Source organism: Staurois parvus, unplaced genomic scaffold (genome assembly GCF_062004578.1).
Source record: "Staurois parvus isolate SC_StPar_1 unplaced genomic scaffold, SC_StPar_1.0 ptg001470l, whole genome shotgun sequence".
NCBI classification, from domain to species: Eukaryota; Metazoa; Chordata; class Amphibia; order Anura; family Ranidae; genus Staurois; species Staurois parvus.
Window position 1 is genome coordinate 418,311 of NW_028319266.1, and position 24,946 is coordinate 443,256.

The following is a 24,946-nucleotide window of genomic DNA, read 5'->3' on the forward strand; positions in this document are numbered from 1 at the left end:
CAGGGTTTCTGAGGGGGTTGACCTGGACTTTCTAAAAGCCCTGGGGAGCCTACAGCCTCTGTGTCAAGCTGGCCAGGGTGAGGTTGGTGAAAATGGTCAGCCAGGGTTCCGAGGGGGTTGCATAAAAGGTGGTCACTGCCCCAGTGTATAACTGGCTTTTACAACAAGGAACATGGACGGGTAATGCATGTCAACAAAAGAAAAGAAAGTACCCAGTTCAACTTGCCAGCCAGCTAGCCAACAACCCAATTAACCTGTCTAACAATATGCATTAAAAACGGGAGTTTAGTTAGCACACATTTGCAAATACATTCCATAATCCCCCCTCCACCAAACTTTACACTTGGCACAATGCAGTGAGGCAAGTACCATTCTGGCAACCGCCAAACCCAGACAAGTCCATCGGATTGCCAGAGATGTCTCCACTGCTCTAGAGTCCAGTGGTGACGTGCTTTACACCACGGCATCTGACGCTTTGCATTGCACTTGGTGATGGAAGGCTTGGATGCAGCTGCTCGGCCATGGAAACCCATTCCATGAAGCTCTCTACGCACTGTTGTTGGGCTCATCTGAAGGCCACACCAACTTTGGAGGTCTTTAGCTATTGACTCTGCAGACAGTTGGCGACTTCTGCGCACTGTGCGCTTCAGCATGCGCTGACCCCGCCCTGTCATGTGACGTGGCCTACCACTTGGTGGCTGAGTGGCTGTTGTTCCCAGTGGCTTCCACTTTGTTATAATCCCACTAACAGTTGAGCGTGGAATATTTAGTAGCCAGGAAATGTCACGGATGGACTTATTGCCCAGGTGGCCACCTATCATGGGACCACGCTTGGAGTCACTGAGCTCCTGAGAGCGACCCATTCTTTCACCAATGTTTGTAGAAGCAGTCTGCATGCCTAGGGGATGGATTGTATACACCTGTGTCCATGGAGGGGATTGGAAAAAATGAATCACATGATTGGGAGGGTGGGGCCAATACTTTTGGCCAATATAGTGTACACTGCAGTTGCTTTCTAGTAGCTAGAAGGTAGTTGTACATGCATGTAGGAATGGTGGAGTAAACTAGCAACTGATCTGGAATGTGCGGTGAGGGGGAACCTGACCCTCCTGCCCACCCCTTGTCCTAACTCTGGGAAGGATCAACAGGTAATCAAAATATCTTATGTGGGGACTCAGAAAAAAAAATAGCTGTGTCCCTCCTAGTGACAGGCTGCATTCATATACAGTGTGCCATTTTTTAACATTTTGCCCAGAGTTCACATTTAAAGCCCAGCTGAGGGAATTGGTCAAACTCTATCCTTGCAGTGGTACCCCCCCCCTCCACCCCCACCCCCACCCCCCTGACACTGCAGAAGTTAACTGTTCATTCAATGTAAGGATACCTTACTTCACAATCATGTAGGCTCCCTCCATCCATGCAACCACATCCATAAAGCCACCTCTATAAGGAGCTCCAGGCCGGGGTCGCACTTCTACCTTCTCTACATTCAGTACATGATTAATAGCCCTGTTGTCAGGAATCATCAGCAGCGAAGGCCCAATCTGTGAACCCCAGAACTACAGCCTCCCACTCTGGGAGGCACAGTGCCACCAGCAGGTGATCCAGGTCCTGAGACCTGCATTGCACATGATGGCATCAAGTGGCCGCCCACAGACTGAAGCATTGGAAGGAGAGTGCAGGAGCCAACTGAAGTAGGGGTAAGGTAAGCAATACAGCCAATTCATCTCCCCCTAGACCTAATAAGGGGGGCCCATTGCAAGGGTCCCACTCTGTGGACCCCGGAACTACAGCCTCCCACTCCTGAGCCCTGCATTGCACATGATGGCATCAAGTGGCCGCCCACAGACCGGAGCATTGGAAGGAGAGTAGGAGAGTGCTGGAGCCAACTGAAGTAGGGGTAAGGTAAGCAATACAGCCAATTCATCTCCCCCTAGACCTAATAAGGGGGGCCCATTGCAAGGGGCCCACTCTGTGCACCCCGGAACTACAGCCTCCCACTCCTGAGACCTGCATTGCACATAATGGCATCAAGTGGCCGCACACAGACCGGAGCATTGGAAGGAGAGTAGGAGAGTGCAGGAGCCAACTGATGTAGGGGTAAGGTAAACAATACAGCCAATTCATCTCCCCCTAGACCTAATAAGGGGGGCCCATTGCAAGGGTCCCACTCTGTGGACCCCGGAACTACAGCCTCCCACTCCTGAGCCCTGCATTGCACATGATGGCATCAAGTGGCCACCCACAGACCGGAGCATTGGAAGGAGAGTGCTGGAGCCAACTGAAGTAGGGGTAAGGTAAGCAATACAGCCAATTCATCTCCCCCTAGACCTAATAAGGGGGGCCCATTGCAAGGGTCAATTTTGTCTAATCGCTGAAGTTTGGCTTTGAGTGTGCAGACGACGACGGTTGGAGGAGTTAAAGGGGTCTACAATGAAAAGTAGGTTTGTTCTTAGGGGGAGCCAAATTTTGTGGGTCCACACAGTACCGATACACCATCCAGGAACCGCTCTCCAGAGTCCCTTCCTGCATTGATCGAACCTCAATGTAAACCGGCTTAGACGCACAACTGACACTGTATACGGCTCGTTTCCCGCCTCTCCCTTTATGCCGCGTCTTGTTGATTTTCTCTACTAAATCTACTATGAAAATATAGACACAAGCCGCAGAAAATCAACATATGCCCAGATTGACTTGAAGGTTATTTCAATTATTGATATTAAATCACCTCTGATGAGTCCTCTCAGCAGGACGCCGCTTCTCCCCGCTGCTTCCCGGAGCAAGCGCCTGTTATGTAACCGTGTATTAAACATGTGCTGAATCTCGTATGTGCAGCCACCCTCCCCATCCTATTCCCCCTGCTTACCGCGTACTACACATGACTCGCCGCGGCTTGTTATCGGAAGTGCGGCGGGGGAGCCTGCGGGGATCAGAGTCCTCTCTGCTGCCTTGTTAGCCGAGGACCGACTTTATACTTAAAACATGTATGTTCTATTAAAGGCTAAGCTCACCTTTCTGGGAAAAAAATTAAAAATGCACATATTTTTGCAGGGAATAAATGGGCATGTATAATTCTTTTCGCAGCGTGTTGCACCAGCAATAAGTGCGCAAAAAAAAAAGACCTTCAAAAATAGGAAAAAAAAACCAACTAATTGCTCCAAAGAACATCTGCTTTGGCAAAGTTTCTCCACGGCTATATAGATAAAATTGCACCTAATTCAATTTAGTCGAAATGACTCCACTCACTTATCAGCATATTAGCTCCAGCCTTGGGACACTATCACCCCTGGCCAAAGCCCAAACCTGGCATGTCGACCTGCAAGATGGCCCCTCCCATTTGACTCCCACCTCTAAATTTGCAGTAACCGCCCGCTAGTGACCAGGCCTCTGTGACCAAAGGGGTGATCGGGGGAATGGGAGGGGTGAAACGCGTCGGTAGGGCTCAGGCCATCATTGACACTCTGTGGCGTCCATCCCTCCTTGTCAATCTACACCCCTGGATAAGTGTGAGGACGCGTGCTCTCACTCTTGTGCATCGGTGGCGCTACTTCACATTTCCTGGCTTTGAGGGGTACTATGTACCCCTACTTATTCACGTGAGAGGGGCTGGTATGTGATGGCTCCCTTGTTAATGGGAGCTTCCAGGTTCCACTAAACTCCCCACCAGGGGCGGACTGACCATTGGGGAACTCGGGCACTGCCCGAGGGCCCGGGGTCAGTAGGAGGCCCCATGAGATGTCCCTGGTACCTTTCATAGGCTTTTTTGGGTGTGATTTGAGTGTGGGAGAGGACGCAGGGGCCCCATGATCCCCTATTGCCCAGGGGCCCCATGAGTTGTCAGTCTGCCCCTGCTCCCCACTTGCAGACTTCCACAACCACAGTCCAAGTTTGTAGGGAAGAAGCCCTTTTCCCCATCAACAAGGGGACAAGGTGCTTTGGGGGCATGGCCAAAATCACTCCCTTTCTTGACCTGCCGGGCTGCATGCTCGGATAGGGGTTTGGTACTGGTTATGGGGGGACCCCACACTTTTTTTTTAAAATTAATTTAGGTGTGGGTTTCCCCTTAAAATCTATAACAGACCCAAAGGGCCTGGTATAGATGGGGGGTGGGAACCCCATGCTGTTTTTTTTCCAGGACCAGCTCCTTAACCAGCTATTCTGCACACAGATTTCGAATAGATGGAAACATTTTTGGCCGATTCGAATTGAAATCGTTCTGAAAATTTGGAATTTGTTAGAAAATGAATAAACAAAAGAAAACTAAAATAAACGAATTTCAAAACGAAACTACTAAATGCAATTAGTAACATAACAAATGTATCCAAAACAAAAGGAAACACTGTTTTTCATTCTGCACATGTCTAGTCACACATGGTGCGCAGCGTGGGAGAAATATAGCGGGAGGTGAGAGGGGACCAGAGAAAGAAGGAGGATCAGCAAACCAGAGGATCAGCAGAGCGGGGGGTTAATACTGAATAAAAGATCAGCAGAGCTGGGGGTTACTATTGAGCGGGATATCAGCAGGGATGGGGGTTATACTGAGCGGGGGATCAGCAGAGCTGGGGCGACTACTGAGCAGAGGATAAGAAGAGCTGGGGGTTACTACTGAGCAGGACATCAGCAGAGCTGGGGGTACTACCAAGTAGAAGATCAGTAGAGCTGGGGGTTACTACTGAGTAGGGGATCGGCAGAGCTGGGGGTTACTATTGAGGGGGGGATCAGCAAAGCTGGGGGTTACTATTGAGCGGGGGATCAGCAGAGCTGGGGGTTACTATTGAGCGGGGGATCAGCAAAGCTGGGGGTTACTATTGAGCGGGGGATCAGCAAAACTGGGGCGACTACTAAGCAGAGGATAGAAAGAGCTGGGGGTTACTACTGAGCGGGATATCAGCAGAGCTGGGGTACTACTGAGTAGAAGATCAGTAGAGCTGGGGGTTAGTACTGAGTGGGGGATCAGCAGAGCTAGGGGTTACTATTGAGCGGGGGATCAGCAGCGCTGGGGCAACTACTGAGCAGAGGATAAGAAGAGCTGGGGGTTACTTCTGAGTGGGACATCAGCAGAGCTGGGGGTTACTATTGAGCGGGATATCAGCAGAGCTGGGGCGACTACTGAGCAGAGGATAAGAAGAGTTGGGGGTTACTACTGAACGGGACATTAGCAGAGCTGGGGGTACTACTGAGCGGGGGGATCAGCAGAGCTGGGGGTTACTATTGAGTGGGGGATCAGCAGAACTGCAGCAACTACTGAGCAGAGAATAAGAAGAGCTGGGGGTTACCACTGAGCAGGACATCAGCAGAGCTGGGAGTTACAACTGAGTGGGGGATCTGCAAAGCTGGGGGTACTACTGAGTGGGGCATTAGTGAGCAGGGGGTTACTACTGAGCATGGGATTGAATGAAGGTACTAATAAACTGGGGATCTGCTGAGCGAGGGTACCAATGAGCTTCGGATCTACTGAACAGAGGCACTAATGAGTTGGGGATCTGCTGAGTGGGGATACTACTGAGATGGGTCTCTCCTGGGCCCCTTTACAACAAATCAAAAATCAACACACACAAGGCAATTAACAAGCTTCAGAAAAGCACCACCGAAGCATCAAAAGCAAAAAAAATAAATCATGTTGCAGCGGTAGGCACTTTAATGTGTGTTAAAGTCAAAGCGTAAATGAGCCCTAAGAGCTCTTTAAGCAAAAAGTTAAATTTTCAGTTTATAAATTGTCCAAATTTTTATAAAGACACCCAATTGGCTTCTGTGACCATGACAGCATTCAGTGGCAGTTGATAGGCTTTCCTATTAGGACGTTCATCCATGGCCAACCGCTTCACCTTTTTTGGCCTTTTTTACAAATCAGACCCAATCCATCATGTCTCCTCTTTCTTTCAGAGTCTGAGTAGAAGCACTTTAACATAATCTGCACATTTTATTAGGATGGCATTTATCTCTGCCCTGGAAGCGTTCTCATCTTCCGCCTCTCTCGCAGAAAAAACCTGTTTCAGTTGACAAAAATTCTTTAAGTTGGAGTGACACATGAAAGCTCTTTGCCGAGGATTTGCAATAACCTAGATTCTTTCATTTCCTCTCTTTTATACTTTTTCCCTGGTTACTTTTCACAGAGAATACCGAGCCTTGCAAATGACATCTTGAAATTTCAGACCGAAAAAAGCCTCGCTTTTTATTTTCCTCCCTGAATATTATAGCCGTTAAGCTATATCATGACTCAAAGTAAGACTTGACCTTTCCACCCCAGTAAAGGAGTCAACGAGGTATCTCGTACTTGAACATTTTGGGAGGTGGCGGGTACATTGGGTAACCCTTGACCCCGGAGAGCTGATAAGGGGGCCCTTTTGGACCGTTTAATCATTTACAAAGTTGCCAGTTAAGCTCAACCTGTAGTGAAATAACATGACAAATTGGCAATGGCCCCCAGCTGGAGGCACCTTTGGTAGTACCTCCAGTTTGGATTAAAGCCCGATGAATTTCTTTTTAGTTCTGAACATCTACATGTTATAAGTTGCAACTTTTGCTAGGAAATACCTTAAAATACCCATTTCTTCCTCTCCACTCTAACATCAGATTGCTCTCATTCTTGTCTGGACTGAGCTCCGATCGCAGAGCCCGGTCATCCTCCCCTAAAATGGACAGATATGAGATGGGTCAGATTATGAAGGCCAAGCAGAGGTCTGAAATGGTGGCTGCTCTGAAGAGTACAATGGCAGCTCTGCTCGAAAAAGAAGCCAACATGCGAAACCTGGAAAACCTTGGGGAGAAGAACCCTCCTTACCAGATATCCATGCACAACCGATGTCACACTCAAGGAGGGTACTTCTTAGTTGACTTGTATGAGAAGAACCCTCCTTACAAGGTATCCACGCACAACCGATGTCACACTCAAGGAGGGTACTTCTTAGTTGACTTGTATGAGAAGAACCCTCCTTACAAGGTATCTATGCACAAGCGATGTCACACTCAAGGAGGGTACTTCTTAGTTGACTTGTATGAGAAGAACCCTCCTTACAAGGTATCCATACACAACCGATGTCACACTCAAGGAGGGTACTTCTTAGTTGACTTGTAGGAGAAGAACCCTCCTTACAAGGAATCCATGCACAACCAATGTCACACTCAAGGAGGGTACTTCTTAGTTGACTTGTATGAGAAGAACCCTCCTTACAAGGTATCCATACACAACCGATGTCACACTCAAGGAGGGTACTTCTTAGTTGACTTGTAGGAGAAGAACCCTCCTTACAAGGTATCCACGCACAACCAATGTCACACTCAAGGAGGGTACTTCTTAGTTGACTTGTATGAGAAGAACCCTCCTTACAAGGTATCCATGCACAACCAATGTCACACTCAAGGAGGGTAATTCTTAGTTGACTTGTATGAGAAGAACCCTCCTTGCAAGGAATCCATGCACAACCGATGTCACATTCAAGGAGGGTACTTCTTAGTTGACTTGTAGGAGAAGAACCCTCCTTACAAGGTATCCACGCACAACCGATGTCACACTCAAGGAGGGTACTTCTTAGTTGACTTGTATGAGAAGAACCCTCCTTACAAGGTATCCACGCACAACCGATGTCACACTCAAGGAGGGTACTTCTTAGTTGACTTGTAGGAGAAGAACCCTCCTTACAAGGTATCCACGCACAACCAATGTCACACTCAAGGAGGGTACTTCTTAGTTGACTTGTATGAGAAGAACCCTCCTTACAAGGTATCCATGCACAACCAATGTCACACTCAAGGAGGGTAATTCTTAGTTGACTTGTATGAGAAGAACCCTCCTTGCAAGGAATCCATGCACAACCGATGTCACATTCAAGGAGGGTACTTCTTAGTTGACTTGTAGGAGAAGAACCCTCCTTACAAGGTATCCACGCACAACCGATGTCACACTCAAGGAGGGTACTTCTTAGTTGACTTGTATGAGAAGAACCCTCCTTACAAGGTATCCACGCACAACCGATGTCACACTCAAGGAGGGTACTTCTTAGTTGACTTGTAGGAGAAGAACCCTCCTTACAAGGTATGCATGACAACCGATGTCACACTCAAGGAGGGTACTTCTTAGTTGACTTGTATGCTCTGCCCACTGCCATTTCCAGCATAATGGATCATCTACAACAGCCTTTCTAAACCAGGGTGCCTTGAGGTTTCTTCAGGGGTGCCTTGGCAAAATGTCTAAAAACTGCCCAAAACTTGTATACAAGCCAGCGGGAGGAACAAGCCTGCCTTTTAGTTAAACAAAGCAACAGATTTTCATTGTGCAACATTACGACCTTCTAACCTCCGGCGTCCTGACAACCAATGACATCATCAGTTGATAAGGAGGATGTCAGCTGCCCTCACAGCATCCTTGATTGACCCTCCCCCGCCCCTCTCCATGAGTGCTGGCGGTCACATCAGCTCAGTGATGGAGAAAAACTGAGGTAGAAGAGAAACACTGGAATACAAGTCAGTACCAGGGTGCAAAAGTGTATTTTGCTTTGGAAGAATAAACCACCTCTAATGTTGGGTGTCTACCACGTGTGGATGTTGCTGCATTATATAAAACTAGAAAAGTTTTTCACATTTTAGATCGGGTTGCCTCAAGACTCTCCATAATTGTAAAGGGTGCCTTGACTGAAAAGAAAGTTGAGAAACACTGATCTACACTCACCAGCCATTTTTTTGGTCCACCTTGCTGGTGCCAAGAAAATCTCCGACATACCATGAAACTACCACCACCAGCCTGAACCATTGATACAAGGCAGGATGGATCCACCACACCATGACACCACCACCACCAGCCTGAACACTTGATACAAGGCAGGATGGATCCACCACACCATGAAACCACCACTACCAGTCTGAACCATTGATACAAGGCAGGATGGATCCACCACACCATGAAACCACCACCACCACCAGCCTGAACCATTGATACAAAGCAGGATGGATCCACCACACCATGACACCACCATCACCAGCCTGAACACTTGATACAAGGCAGGATGGATCCACCACACCATGAAACCACCACCACCACCAGCCTGAACCATTGATACAAAGCAGGATGGATCCACCACACCATGAAACCACCACCACCACCACCAGCCTGAACCATTGATACAAAGCAGGATGGATCCACCACACCATGACACCACCATCACCAGCCTGAACACTTGATACAAGGCAGGATGGATCCACCACACCATGAAACCACCACCACCAGTCTGAACCATTGATACAAGGCAGGATGGATCCACCACACCATGAAACCACCACCACCGCCAGCCTGAACCATTGATACAAAGCAGGATGGATCCACCACACCATGAAACCACCACCACCACCACCAGCCTGAACCATTGATACAAGGCAGGATGGATCCACCACACCATGACACCACCAACCTGAACAGTTGACACAACGCAGGATGGATCCACCACACCATGACACCACCAACCTGTACAGTTGACACAAAGCAGGATGGATCCATGCTTTCATGTTGTTCACACCAAATTCTGACCCCACCATCTGAATGTCTTAGCAACCAGTCTGCCCCAGGGGCGGACTGACAACTCATGGGGCCCCGGGCAATAGGGGATCATGAGGCCCCTGTATCCTTGCCCAAACTTAAAAAAGCTTATGAAAAAGGTACCAGGGGCATCTCATGGGGCCCCCTACTGACCCCGGGCCCTCGGGCAGTGCCTGAGTTTCCAAATGGTCAGTCCGCCCCTGGTCTGCCCATTCTCCTCTGACCTCTGACACCAACAAGGCATTTTCAACCAACTGCCACTCACTGGATATTTTCTCTTTTTCGGACCATTCTCTGTAAACCCTAGAGATGGTCGTGCGTGAATATCCCAGTAGATCAGCAGTTTTTGAACTACTCAGATCACCCTGTCTGGCACCAATAACCATGTCACTTAAATTCCCTTTCTCCCCCATTTTGATGCTCAGTTTGAACTTCAGCGAGTCCTCTTCACCACATTTAGATGCCTAAATGCATTGAGTTGCTGCCATGTGATTGGCTGATTAGCAATTTGTGTTACCAAGCCATTGAACAGGTGGACCCTATAAAGTGGCTGGAGAGTATAGGTCGCAGTATTGATTTCATTAGGTCAACTATAGTGAAACTTGAAGAATAACAGAGACCATGCACAGGAATAGATCCCCCCACCAATCTGGAGCAGAAATTTAGGACCAGGAAGAAGAAGTGACTCCCCCTGTCCCCAGATGCCTCCACTGCAGTGTTGTGTAGCTATTTGTCTTTTTTTACCATTTAGTATATGTTTTCTTTCTTGTAGTAAACAAAGGAATAAATATTAAACAAAAAAAAAAATACTCATTTCTTTTAGGGAAAATACTGCTTACAAGCCTCACACTACAGTACATAGTTAGTCTGGCTGAAAAAAACAAAAGTCCATCCAGTTCAACCATTAAAAAAAGAAAAAAAAAGTTATAATCCTACACCCACAGTTGATCCAGAGAAAGGCAGAAAGCACAGCAAAGTATGATCCAATTTGCTCCTGCTGGGGAAAACATTCCTTCCTGATCCCCCGAGAGGCAATCGGATATTCCCTGGATCACCTTTCCCTATAAATGTTATATCCAGTTATATTCTGTGTATCCAAGAAAGAATCCAGGACTTTCCTACAGCAATCCACTGAGCTGGCCACAACCAACTCTGGAGGTCTGTGCTGGCAGAGCTGAGTAGCAGCCACACCTCTCATCACAAGACTTGTGGGGGTGTGTCAAACATGGTTTGACCTGCCCACCTCCCAGTACCACCCCTTACAGTGAAGACAGAGCCAAGTATCATTTTGTGGTGATAAGTTATTTGTATGGAATTTCTTAATGATAACTAGACAGGCAGTAAAATAGATCCCCTCCAGCAACAATAGCCCCCCCCCCCCCCTTCAATATAAATTCACTCCAGCCATAATAGATCTCCCAGTAGCCAGCTATAATACACCTCTCCAAAAACAATTCCCCCCTCAGTGACAATAGAACCTCCCCCCCAGCAACTATAACCCCCCTCGTGAACATAGATTCTCACCAGTAGACCTCCCCATCAACAATAGATCAGCTCTAGCAACAATAGGCTCCCAACAGCCAGCATCAATAGAACCCCTAGCAGCCAGCAACAGCAGACCCCTCCTTCAGCAGTAGATCCCTCCCAGCAATGATTGACCCCCTTCAACATAAGACCCACCACCAGCAAACATAGATTCCCCTAGCAGCAACAATAGACCTCCCCTGCAAAAATAGGCCCCATTCAGCAGCCTAGAGCCCCCAGCAGCCAGCATCAATAGAACCTCTAGCAGCCAGCAACAGTAGACCCCTCCTTCAACAGTAGATCCCTCCCAGCAATGATTGACCTCCTTCAACTTAAGACCCACCACCAGCAAACATAGATTCACCTAGCAGCAACAATAGACCTCCCCTGCAAAAATAGATCCCGTCCAGCAGCCCAGAGCCCCCAGCATCCAGCATTACTAGAACCTCTAGCAGCCAGCAACCATAGACCCCTCCTTCAAAAGTAGATGCCTCCCAGCAATGTTTGACCCCCTTCAACATAAGACCCACCACTAGCAAACATAGATTCCCCTAGCAGCAACAACAGACCTCCCCTGCAAAAATAGACCCCATCCAGCAGCCTAGAGCCCCCAGCAGCCAGCATCAATAGAACCTCTAGCAGCCAGCAACAATAGACCCCTCCTTCAACAGTAGATCCCTCTCAGCAATAATTGACCCCCATCAACATAAGACCCACCACCAGCAAACATAGATCCCACAGCAGCAACAATAGACCTCCCCTGAAAAAAAATAGATCCTGTCTAGCAGCCTAGAGCCCACAGCAGCAAGCATCAATAGAGCCTCTAGAAGCCAGCAACAGTAGACCCCTTCTTCAACAGTAGATCCCTCCCAGCAATGATTGACCCCCATCAACATACGACCCACCACCAGCAAACATATATCCCACAGCAGCAACAATAGACCTCCCCTGCAAAAATAGATCTCATCCAGCAGCCTAGAGCCCCCAGCAGCCAGAATCAATAGAACCTCTAGAAGCCAGCAACAGTAGACCCCTCCTTCAACAGTAGATCCCTCCCAGCAATGATTGACCCCCATCAACATACGACCCACCACCAACAAACACATATTCCCCAGCAACAACAATAGACCTCCTCTACAAAAATAGGTCCTGTCCCAGCAGCAGCATCAATAGACCCTCTTGCTTCCTTGCCATTACATACATTCAGCGCTGAAGGTAAGTCCCCCTGCATTCCCACTGGAACAAAAAGGCCCTGATCCCGATATCTCCACTTCAAGTCCAGGACATCAGGGCAGGAAATGGTTAAGTGTTCTATGAAGGAGGGGCTTGCAGCCCCCTCATTAACGCCAGACCCTCTTTTTCAGCGCCGCTCCATTTATTTATCGAACCTTCACCCGGCACCTCCCGGCCGCGAGCTGCCGACAAAAGCCATTTTTATTTATTTACTTTTTTACGGCAGAAATATAATAAACAAAGTTCCAGGCCGGTGACTTTATCACATCGAACGTCCCGAGAGGCGATGTGTCTAATATCTGATTTCTCTCTTTCTCATTTCAATTTTTCCATTAATGTCTTTTCTGTGTGTGGTGTCAATGTCGCCGGCCAAGTGTTAATGAGTGTTGTTTTGTTTTTTTTTTGTTTTTTTTTACAGTTTTTCTACAGCCAATTAAAAGTAATCTCTGCCAAAACAATTCCACAAAAAAAAAAATAATATATATATATATATTTTTTCAATGCACCTCCAGGGTCGCTTGGAGGTTGCAGTAACTGAAAGTGCAATAGAACATTAAAAGAGGCCATCAAATGCTTTCATTTTATATCAGACATACCTCCATGCAACAATTTTTTTTTTGTTTTAATTTAATTTAATTGCCTTGGCTGCTGGCAGTTTTATTCCGCCGAATCCCCGTATTGCCTGCGTTCAGAGAATTTAACTTAAGGCGGATCTAGCGTCAGACATATTTTTTTTCCTTGTTAAATGTAGCGTGCTCAGTAATGTGTCAGTTTAACACTTCAGGGGATTTGTTACCTCTCACAGAGATCACAGGACTCCCCTCTGACAATGGCTTCATCTGCTTTTCTCTGTAGAAGGACGGCGCCATCTTTGTTCAGGCCTCGTTCAGAGTCAACAGCTACCTCCTAGACAAGGGGTGTCAGACTGGCGGCCCTCCAGCTGTTGCGAAACTACAAGTCCCATCATGCCTCTGCCTTTGGGAGTCGCGCTTGTAACTGTCAATCTTGCAATGCCTCATGGGACTTGTAGTTGCTAGCTCGGAGGTGACACAATCATGCGGTCACAAATGGCTGACACAGATCAGCCCCTGATGCTGAAAAAGTTACAATCTTGCAGTCTGATTACTGGGGGGATGGGACGTGGCTTAGTATTTTATTGCGGTCACATGACAGTTTTTTTTGGTTTTTTTGAGATGTGCAAAAGGAGATCATATTAATACTTATAAGTGTATGTAATGCCTATGAAATGTGTTGGCCTTGGACCCTTTGTTTCTTGGGTAATTTTTACAATAAAGCATTGTTTCCCAAATACCAGGAGCATGAGAGGTGACTGATGTCATTTCTCTAAGCCAAAGGAATAGAGTCACAAGATATTCTGTTTAGAGCAAGATAGGAACTTGTTTATGGGATTGAACGTGTTTATGACATCTTGTAATGTCACATTAGAAGATACAAATCTATTTAAAGAAGTCTACATGCTTGAGAAGTTAGAAATCTTTCAGTTTAGGGTGGATGAGAAGAAGTTTAGGGTAGATAGGAAGCTGATCTGAAGCAAAAGTGTGACTTTCTAGATAACAATGTGGACTCGATATGGCGTGACTGTTATCCTCATGGAACTTTTCTGCTACCTCCTCCTATAGTGGGTGTGGTGCCCACCCACTTCTGGAAAGCGGCCAGGAAAATGGTTTAAAAGCCGGGATCGATTGGGAGCCCCTTAGTTGCCACAGGAAAGTTACAATGTTGCAGCCTGATTACTGGGGGGAGGGGATGTGGGTTAGTATTTTATCGTGGTCACATGATAGTTTTTTGGGGTTTATTTGAGATGTGCACAAGGAGATCACACTACTCAATACACAATACTTATAAGTGTATGTAATGCCTATGAAATGTGTTGGCCTTGGACCCAGGGGCGGACTGACAACTCATGAGGCCCCTAGGCAATAGGGGATCATGGGGCCCCTGTGTCCTTGCCCAAACTCAAAAAAGCCTATGAAAAAGGTACCCGGAGCATCTCATGGGGCCCCCTACTGACCCCGGGCCCTCAGGCAGTGCCCGAGTTTCCAAATGGTCAGTCCGCCCCTGCTTGGACCCTTTGTTTCTTGGGTAATTTTTACAATAAAGCATTGTTGCCCAAATGCCAGGAGCATGAGAGGTGACTGATGTCATTTCTCTAAGCTAAAGGAACAGAGTCACAAGATATTCTACTTAGAACAAGATAGGAACCTATTTATGAGATTGAACATGTTTATGACATCTTGTAATGTCACATTAGAAGATACGAACCTGTTTAAAGATGTCTACTTGCTTGAGAAGTTAGAAATCTTTCAGTTTAAGGTAGATGAGAAGAAGTTTAGGGTGGATGAGAAGCTGATTTGAAGCAAAAGTGTGACTTTCTAGAGAACAATGTGGACTCGATATGGCGTGACTGTTATCCTCACTGAACCTTTCTGCTGCCTCTTCCTATAGTGGGTGTGGCGCCCACCCACTTCGGGAAAGCTGCCAGGAAAATGGTTTAAAAGCCGGGATCGATTGGGAGTCCCATAGTTGCCAGAGGACGCTCTGACGCTAAGACTTTTGCCAAGGTTATATGGGCTCATCGATTGGTCACTTTTACGGCTTCACCGTGACCCCCTGTGCAGTATGATTCCTATGGGATCTATTCCTTCCCACCTTTACATAGCTTTGGTAATGTATTAATTATATGCTGTGACACTGTCAAGTGATGTGTCTATTTCATGCTGTAATGCTCACATTCTTACTGGTGTGTGTTATTATACAGATTGTGATGACTATAAGATATATCCTCCTGTGTGTCGTGTGATAATAAAAGTGGAGGTTTTGACAGTGAAAGAAAATTGCAGTTGAATCCTGTTATTTCTTGGAGTGACGGGTGAATGCTATGATGTGCCAGGGCAGGTGTTCATTTGGTAGAGGGTCTTTCACATGCGTAGAACATGTAATGGTGTAAATGCTGATTAAAAATTCCGTGTGACCACATGTTGATTGTGTGCGTGCATATGACTTGCTTTTAGTTATTGCACCCAGCATTGCCGTTACAGTTTAGCACTACCCTCTTGACCAGGGGCGGACTGACCATTTGGAAAATCTGGCACTGCCCGAGGACCCGGGGTCAGTAGGGGGCCCCATGAGATGCCCCTGGTACCTTTTTCATAGGATTTTTGAATTTGGGCAAGGACACATTGGCCTAATGATCCCCTATTGCCCGGGGGCCCCATGAGTTGTCAGTCTGCCCTTCTTGACTGAATATGTTTTGGGACCTCCTACGCTCTGCGCCGTCAGACAACAGGCATCTTCCACACTTGCACATCCAGAGTCAGTAGTACAGTCCTTGAGCTGGTTTATAATTGTTTTTATTAAGGGGTTAACAACTTGGATGGGGTCTAGGGGTATATGGGATGCCCAAGGAACTGCAAAACTTGAGGACAAACTTCTTAGCAACAAAAACTGTACAAAACATGAATCAAGAAAAACAACACTGTCTCTTTAACCCCTCGCCTTCCTGAGGATTTACCCTTCCTTCCTGACCAGGCCATTTCTTTGCGTTACGGCGGTGCGTTACTTTAACGGACACTTAAGCGGTCATGCAACGCTGCACCCGGATGAAATGTATGTCCTTTTTTTCCCCCAAAAAAGGAGCATTCTTTCCATGGTATTTGATCGACTGAGCGGTTTTTATTTTTTGCGCTGTCAAAAAAAAAGCCAGATAATTTTGAGAAAAAAAACAATATTTTTGAATTTTGCTATTAAACTTGTCCAGTAAAAAAAAAAAAAAAAATCTAATTTCATCATAAATTTAGGCCAAAATGTATTCTGCTCCGTGTCTTTGCTAAAAAATAAACAAAATCCCAATCCGTGTAAATTAATTGGTTTACACAAAAGTTATAGCGTTTACAAATGGCGATATAGATACTGGGATTTTATAATTATTATTTTTACTAGTAATGGCGGCGATCCGCGACTTATAGCAGGACTGCGGCGGGTATTCTGACACTGTGAGGAACTGACTTGGTGTCACTGACATCCCCAGTGACACCAATACAGTGATCAGTGCTAATAAAAAGCACCGACACTGTACTAATGGTACTGGGCAGGAAGGGGTTAACATGTGGGGTGATCAAAGGGTTAACTGTGTGCTGTTTTACTCTGGAGGTGGGGGGTGTGTGCTTCACTGTAAGCACACTGCTTTGCATGGTTCTGCTATGCTGACAGGGGAGAGATCTGTATTGTTTACTTACAGTTCTCTCCCGCCATCGGTAATGCTCCTTGATCACCGGGTGCCGACGAGTAATCACCAGCCGGGACCCAGTGATTAACAGCTGAGGCGTGAATAGTGGCGTGGGTAGGGCGTTCACGCATGCCCCCTACCCAGGAAATGCAAAATCACGTAATATATATGTGATTTTGCCCACCCGTGTCACCCTGTAGAAATATTACTGCTATAGGGCAGACGGGAAGAGGTTAAGGAGCACTAAGTCTCCTTGGTGTTCCTCCTCAGACCCCAGATGATTCTTTCTCTTCGCCCAGCTGTACTGAGGGTAACCCTGAGAAAGAGGTCCCAGAAGCTTGCAATTAAGCAGTTCCAAATGAGAACTAGTTGGGTATTGCACCCGCCCTCTCCCCTGTCCCAGGGGGGCTATGAGTGCTTACATGGTCCTGTCCTATCAGCTCAGGGGGTTTGTAGCTGCTTTAAGGCCTTTCTCTGGGCTGGCTCCTTTTCCGCTGCTCAGGATGTCCTCCCTGGGGGACTTTGAGCAGTAGACATCCTCTTGTCCATCAACCAGCCGGTAGGTAGGCTCCCCTCCCTGGGGCCCCCTCCCAGGCTCCACGCTCCAGCCTTCCTCTCAGTTCATCTTAAACCCGATTCCCCTTGCTCCCCAGGCTCTGTCATATTTGAGGGTTGTCCTTGGGCACCATGTCCAACCTCCTGCCAGGGGATTGACCAAGATCTCTCATACATGTAGATCTGGCCCTCCTCCCCTCATCCACCCCTCTTCCAGAAACTTCTCCAGTTTCTGGAAGGGTGGGAGGGATTCAGAAGCCCTGACCTGTAGAACCCCCCAGCCTGTCCAGAGGTGGACTCATTGCCTCGCTCTCAGGCTGACTAATCCCAGGCTGCTGCTCTATCTAAAAAACATCAAGCCTAGCTAACCCGGTGGGCTTTACATCAGTATAACATTTAATTAAGTAATGACAGATAAAGATAATATTAGAAAATGTAATAACAATACTTAAGTAAAGATGCTGTTTCCGCCACGGATTCCGCCCACTTTCACAGCGTGGCACAAATAACCAAACCAGACGCATGCGTGATGTAGCTCTGAGGTGAGACAGTTATTCCAAGCTTTTGCTGTAGTATATCTATAGGACTCAAATGTAAAAAAAATGTTCAACCCATTCCCCTTGGAGCAAAATGACCTTCTAAGGAAGACATCATATTCCTGAAAGGAGACTAATGGGCTGGCTTAACCACATAGTCAATTTACAATGACATTCCTATAGCATTAAGTCATCTAAGGTAACTAGACTTTGGAGGCTTGCTTTCTTAGATAATATGAGACAATATGCAGTTTCCCCATAAGTTGGGTGCAGCGTGATACAGCGGCGGTAATGACACTGAAGCCTGGGATGCAAAAACAAATGTATTGAAGAGCCTCCAATGGAACTTGCCGGTCTCTGCCAGGACTTTCAAATGCTATTCACGGAATCTCTGTTAGGACCTCCAATGTTGCTCACAGAATCTCTGCTAAGACTTCCTATGGTACTTGTAAAATACCTGACAGGACTTCCTATGGTACTCATAAAATACCTGCCAGGACTTCCTATGGTACTTGTAAAATACCTTAGGAAAAAGGGTCAGCTGAACACCGGAGGATAGATGAATATAGTGTGTATTTATTGGTCCATAGGACACACAAAACACCAGGACATGAATACGGGACCTGTTAACACGTTTCACACCATCTCGTACTTAATCATTTTCTGTGTGTCCTATGGATCAATAAATACACAATATATTCATCTATCCTCCAGTGTGCGGCTGACCCTTCTCTTTATTGCATCGTGTGTGGTGGCGAGCCAGAGCCTGCACCTGTTGTGGATTGATCTGGATTGTTTGCCTGAGCGGTATACATCTGCTCTTTGGATTCAACACTCGTAAAACCCCTACCAGGGTACTCACAGACTCCCTTCCAGGACTTCCAATGGTACTCACTGAATCCCTGCCAGGACTTCCAATGGTACTCACAGAATCCCTGCTTAGACTTCCAATGGTACTCGCAGAATCCCTACCAGGACTTCCAATACTACTTACAGAAACTTTGCCAGGACTTCCAATACTACTTACAGAATCCCTGCCAGGACTTCCAATGGTACTTGCAGAATCCCTGCCAGGACTTCCAATGTTACTTGCAGAATCCCTGCCTAGACTTCCAATGCTACTCACTGAATCCCTGCCAGGACTTCCAATGGTACTCGCAGAATCCCTGCCAGGACTTCCAATGGTACTCGCAGAATCCCTGCCAGGACTTCCAATGGTACTCGCAGAATCCCTGCCAGGACTTCCAATGGTACTCGCAGAATCCCTGCCAGGACTTCCAATGGTACTCACAGAATCCCTGCCAGGACTACCAATGTTACTTGCAGAATCCCTGCCTAGACTTCCAATGCTACTCACAGAATCCCTGCCAGGACTTCCAATGCTACTCACATAATCCCTGCCAGGACTTCCAATGGTACTTGCAGAATCCCTGCCAGGACTTCCAATGTTACTTGCAGAATCCATGCCTAGACTTCCAATGCTACTCACTGAATCCCTGCCAGGACTTCCAATGGTACTCGCAGAATCCCTGCCAGGACTTCCAATGGTACTCGCAGAATCCCTGCCAGGACTTCCAATGGTACTCGCAGAATCCATGCCAGGACTTCCAATGGTACTCGCAGAATCCCTGCCAGGACTTCCAATGGTACTCACAGAATCCCTGCCAGGACTACCAATGGTACTCGCAGAATCCCTGCCAGGACTTCCAATGGTACTCACAGAATCCCTGCCAGGACTACCACTGTTACTTGCAGAATCCCTGCCTAGACTTCCAATGCTACTCACAGAATCCCTGCCAGGACTTCCAATGCTACTCACATAATCCCTGCCAGGACTTCCAATTGTACTCACATAATCCCTGCCAGGACTTCCAATTGTACTTGCAGATTCCCTGCTAGGACTTGCAGTGGTACTCACAGAATTCCTGCCAGGACATCCAATGCTACTCACAGAATTCCTGCCTGAACTTCCTATTGTACTTACAGAATCCCTTAAAGGACTTCCAATGGTACTTACTGAATCCCTACCAGGACATCCTAAGGTACTTACAGAATCTCTGGCACACAGCACACACCCATTGACTACCAATCACCTTACTTCAAGGTGGGCGCATACACAACTTATACAGCGTGTGGATATCCAGTATCCAGTAATTTTCATTTTAGCCCCCCCCCCCGTTTTGGGGACAAAAAAATACTCTGCTTTTTATTTAATGTAGCTGGTTTACAATACACAGTGGCTGCTATAGGCCACGTTCTGACGCATTTCACCCTGATTGAGCCTAATCACAGAGGCCTGCTCTATAATTAGGGGGAAATGCATCAAAGGGGCGTGGCCTAGGGCGTGGAGTGTTTATTGGACATGAGACACATAATAATATAATAATAGTACTATGATGTGAACAGTATGCGGCTTTACCTTCACTATTTCGCAAGACTGTTATCGAGTTTCATTTAGAGGGCCAAACAGCGGAGCCGTCGGAAATAATTTTTTTTTTTTGCTCACACCAAAGTCATACTTTAATACTGAGTATCACTACCTCGATGAAAACAAATTCATTGGGCGTTGTTAAAATGAACCGCGGCATCGGCATCCTGCCGAGACGATTTTATTGCTCGCTAATTGCCCGGAAAGGGAATGATTTAATCTGTCAGTCAGGAGCTACAATGCAGTCGTCATCGCCGCTATTTATTGGTAACTTGGTTACAAATTAGAAGCATCGGCGGGATTGATGGAGCCGATTGCGCGGCTGATACGCCGCAGCGAAAAGCCGCCGATGTTTTCATCTGCATTTCATTTTTCAGCGAGATACAGACCTTCAAAATGCCACAGTGAAAGGTTGCCGAGGGCGCGGAGATTCGAGATCAATTATAGGAGTAGCTCGCTCCAATTTATCATCGAGAGATAGCATCTGTGCGGAACTGAAGGAGTTCGCCAGTCAATACAGCAGGACATAGATAGGAGGCAGACAGTGTATGCAAAGTGGAGATAACGTCCCGCTACAATTCTCCGGTGACACCTAAAATGCTGGGTGACTGGAGGACATCTGCCAGATCTGAGAAAGAAATTGTCAGGGAAATGTAGAGTCTGTGTGATGATGTTTCAGATAGAGTGTGTGTGTGTATGTATATATATATATATATTCATTATATATATACAGCATCTCCCAGAAGTGAGTCCACCCCTCCCCCGGACTGTATACAATATATATATATACAGTACAGTGCACCCCTCCCCCGGACTGTATACAATATATATATATACAGTACAGTACACCCCTCCCTGGGACTGTATACAATGTGTATATATATATACAGTACCACCCAGAAGTGAGTCCACCCCTCCCCCAGACTATATACAATGTTTATATATATATACAGCATCTCCCAGAAGTGAGTCCACCCCTCCCCCGGACTGTATACAATATATATATATATATACACAGTACAGTACACCCCTCCCCGGGACTGTATACAATGTGTATATATATATATATATATACACAGTACCACCCAGAAGTGAGTCCACCCCCTCCCCCAAAATGTATACAATGTTTTTATATATATATATATATATATAGAGTACAGTACACCCCTCCCCAGGACTGTATACAATGTGTGTGTATATATATATATATATATATATATAGATATATATATATATATATATATATATATATATATATATATATACAGTACCACCCAGAAGTGAGTCCACCCCTCCCCCGGACTGTATACAATGTATATACATATATATATATATATATATATATATATATATATATATATATATATATATACAGTACAGTACACCCCTCCCTGGGACTGTATAGAATGTGTGTATATATATATATATATATATATATATATATATATATACACACACAGCATCTCCTAGAAGTGAGTCCACCCCTCCCCCGTACTGTATACAATATATACATATATCTCCAAGAAGTAAGTTCACCCCTCCCCCAGACTGTATACTATATATATATATTTTTTTTGTCAATATTTGATTCTATCTTTCCATGTGACAACACTGAAGAAATGGCACCGCGAGGCCTGTTCTGAGGGGAACCTATCCTGGTAAACCGCTGTATGGTCTTGGCCACCATGCTGCAGCTCAGTTTCAGGGTCTTGGCAATCTTCTTATAGCCTAGGCCATCTTTATGAAGATCAACAATTCTTTTTTTCAGATCCTCAGAGAGTTCTTTGCCATGAGGTGCCATGTTAAACCTCCAGTGACCAGTATGAGAGTGAGAGCGATAACACCAAATTTAACCCACCCGCTCCCCATTCACACCTGAGACCTTGTAACAGTAAGGAGTCACATGACACCAGGGAGAGAAAATGGCTAATTGGGCCCAATTTGGACCTTGTCACTCAGGGGTGGACTCACTTTTGTTGCCAGCGGTTTAGACATTAATGGCGGAGTGTTGAGTTATTTTGAGGGGACAGCAAATTTCCATGTTATACAAGCTGTACACTGACTACGTCACATTGTAGCAAAGTGTCATTTCTTCAGTGTTGTCACATGAAAGAGAGAATCAAAGATTTACAAAAATGTGAGGGGGGGACTCGCTTCTGGGAGATACTGTATATATATATATACAGCACCCCTAACCACACGAAGCCCCGACCGCTTCAACCCTGGCAGAATGACCACACCAAAAATCTCAAGCGACGCAGTCGCGCGCTAGAGCGACTATGGCGCAAAACCAGATCCCAACAAGCGTTCACCTGTTATAAATCCGCCTTCCTCACCTACACTTCCTCCCTCCACGCTGCCAAGCAAGCCTACTTTGTAACCCTCATCAATACCCTCTCCTCCAGCCCTCGCCGACTCTTCTCCACTTTCAACTCTCTGCTGTCTCCGCCCCCACCTCCGCCCAGTACCTCACTCACCGCCCACGAGATTGCTAACCACTTCCAAAGCAAGATCGATGCAATGCGCAGGGACATCACCACTGCTCAGACTTCCGCCCCACCTAGCATTCCTCACATGAAAACCCCCTCAACACTCCTCTCCTTCGACCTCGCCGCTGTCTAGACCTCCACCCCACCCAACATTCCTCACACTAAAACCCCCTCAACACTCCACTTCTTCGACCTCGCTACCACTGAAGAGGTCACTAAGGTCTTCTCTGAAGCTCGCCTTACCACCTGCCCCCTTGACCCTGTCCCCACACAACTCCTACGATCACCCTCCTCCTCCGTCCTACGCTCTCTCACACACATCTTTAATCTCTCCCTCTCTACTGGCACATTCCCCTCCCCACTGAAGCACGCGCACATCACTCCCATACTTAAAAAACCCTCCCTGGATCCCACCGACCTAAACAACCTTAGACCCATCTCCCTGCTGCCATTTTCATCCAAACTCCTTGAGCGCTTAGTCTATAATCGCCTAAGCTCCTACCTCACCGACAACAACCTCCTTGATCCCCTGCAGTCTGGCTTCTGTCCCCTACGCTCCACCGAAACCGCCTTACTCAAACTCTCCAAAGACCTGCTAACCGCCCAAGCCAATGGCCACAACTCAGTGCTCCTACTCCTCGACCTCTCCACGGCTTTCGACATGGTCGACCACCCCCTCCTCCTCAAAAAACTATACTCTCTTGGCTTCAGAGACTCTGCTTTCTCCTGGCTCTCTTCCTATCTATCACAGCGCTCCTTCAGTGTTACTTATAACGCTGCCACCTCCCCCTCTCTGTTAGGGTTCCCCAAGGTTCTGTCCTCGGGCCCCTTCTCTTCTCCATCTACACCTCCTCCATTGGCCAACTGATACACTCCCATGGCTTCAGCTACCATCTCTATGCTGATGACACTCAAATCTACCTCTAAACCCCTCGCCTCACCCCTACAGTCTCCGCCCGTATCACAAGCCTACTGAGCGACATATCAGATTGGATGTCGCTCCACTTCCTCAAATTAAACCTTGCCAAAACCAAGCTCCTAGTTTTCCCCCCATCCGACCTCTCCATCACGACCAACAATGGCACCATCAGCCCCACCCCGCAAGCCAGAGTACTAGGTGTCATTCTAGACTCCAATCTGTCTTTCCAGCTCCAGATCCAATCGCTGACAAATTCATGCAGACTCCACCTCCGCAACATCTCCAAAATACGTCCGTTCCTAACTCCATCCACTCCCTTATCATATCACGACTCGATTACTGCAACTCCCTCCTCACCGGCTTACCTCACCACAGGCTATCCCCGCTTCAGTCTATCCTGAATTCTGCGGCCAGACTCATCCACCTTACTGACCTCTCCGTATCCGCCACCCCTCTCTGCCAATCCCTCCACTGGCTTCCGATTGCCCAACGCATAAAATTCAAAATATTACCATTGACGTACAAAGCTGTTCATAACGCTGCCCCAAACTACATCACTGACCTGATACCCAAATACCCCCCAAACGTACTCTCCACTCCTCACAAGACCTCCTACTCTCTAGTTCCCTAGTCTCCTCCTCCCATGCCCGTCTCCAGGACTTCTCCAGGACTTCCCCCATCCTCCGGAACTCACTACCCCAATCCATCAGAGTGTCACCTACCCTCCTCACCTTTAGGCGCACCCTGAAAACCCATCTCTTCAGAGAAGCCTACCCCGCCCTCACCTGATTGCCGATCTTCCCACCACTCCATCCCCCACAGCTATTTCCTCCTGTACCACTCTCCCCTCCCTCCTAGATTGTAAGCTCCAAGGAGCAGGGCCCTCGAACCCCTCATGTATCACATTGTATTGTTACTGTGCTGTCTTGTGTATTGTCTCCCATTATAATGTACAGCGCTGAGCAAACTGTTGGCGCTATATAAATACTGTATAATAATAATAATGAAGAAGAAATTTTTTTTTCTCTTTATTTTATTGGATATGTTTTAAAGCAGAAAGTAGAAAATATGTACAGTATATATTTTTTTTAATTCGGTCTATTTGTTCATAAAATAAAAAATAAATAAATAAAAAACAGTGGTGATCAAATAACACTTAAACAAAGCTTTATTTGTGTGAAAAAAATGATATAAATTTAATTTGGGTACAGTGTTGCATGACCGCGCAATCACCAGTTAAAATAGCGCAGTGCCGAATAGCAAAAAAAATATCCTGGTCATGAAGGGGGGTAAAATCTTTCTGAGCTCAAGGAACAATGTATACATAGTGGATTAGGGCAGGAGCATCATGGGTCCCTGAGCAAAGTAATGCAGTGGGGGCCCTACCAGCCTGCTCCAATTTACACACCTACTCTCAAGAATTAAAGTATAAATAGCTGATAGAATTAAACATCTATTTATTAGTACTTTCAATAAAATTGATTTTAAAC

General features: G+C 46.6%; 1 protein-coding gene and 1 pseudogene across 1 annotated transcript in view; both read left to right on the plus strand.

Annotated features, from left to right (window-relative positions):
• The window catches only part of NELL1 (neural EGFL like 1), an 846,265-nt gene that overhangs the window by 376,662 nt on the left and 444,657 nt on the right, over nucleotides 1-24,946 (plus strand). The gene's annotated exons all lie outside the window — the stretch shown is intronic.
• On the plus strand, nucleotides 6,635-10,211 carry LOC149435807 (small ribosomal subunit protein bS6m-like; annotated as a pseudogene).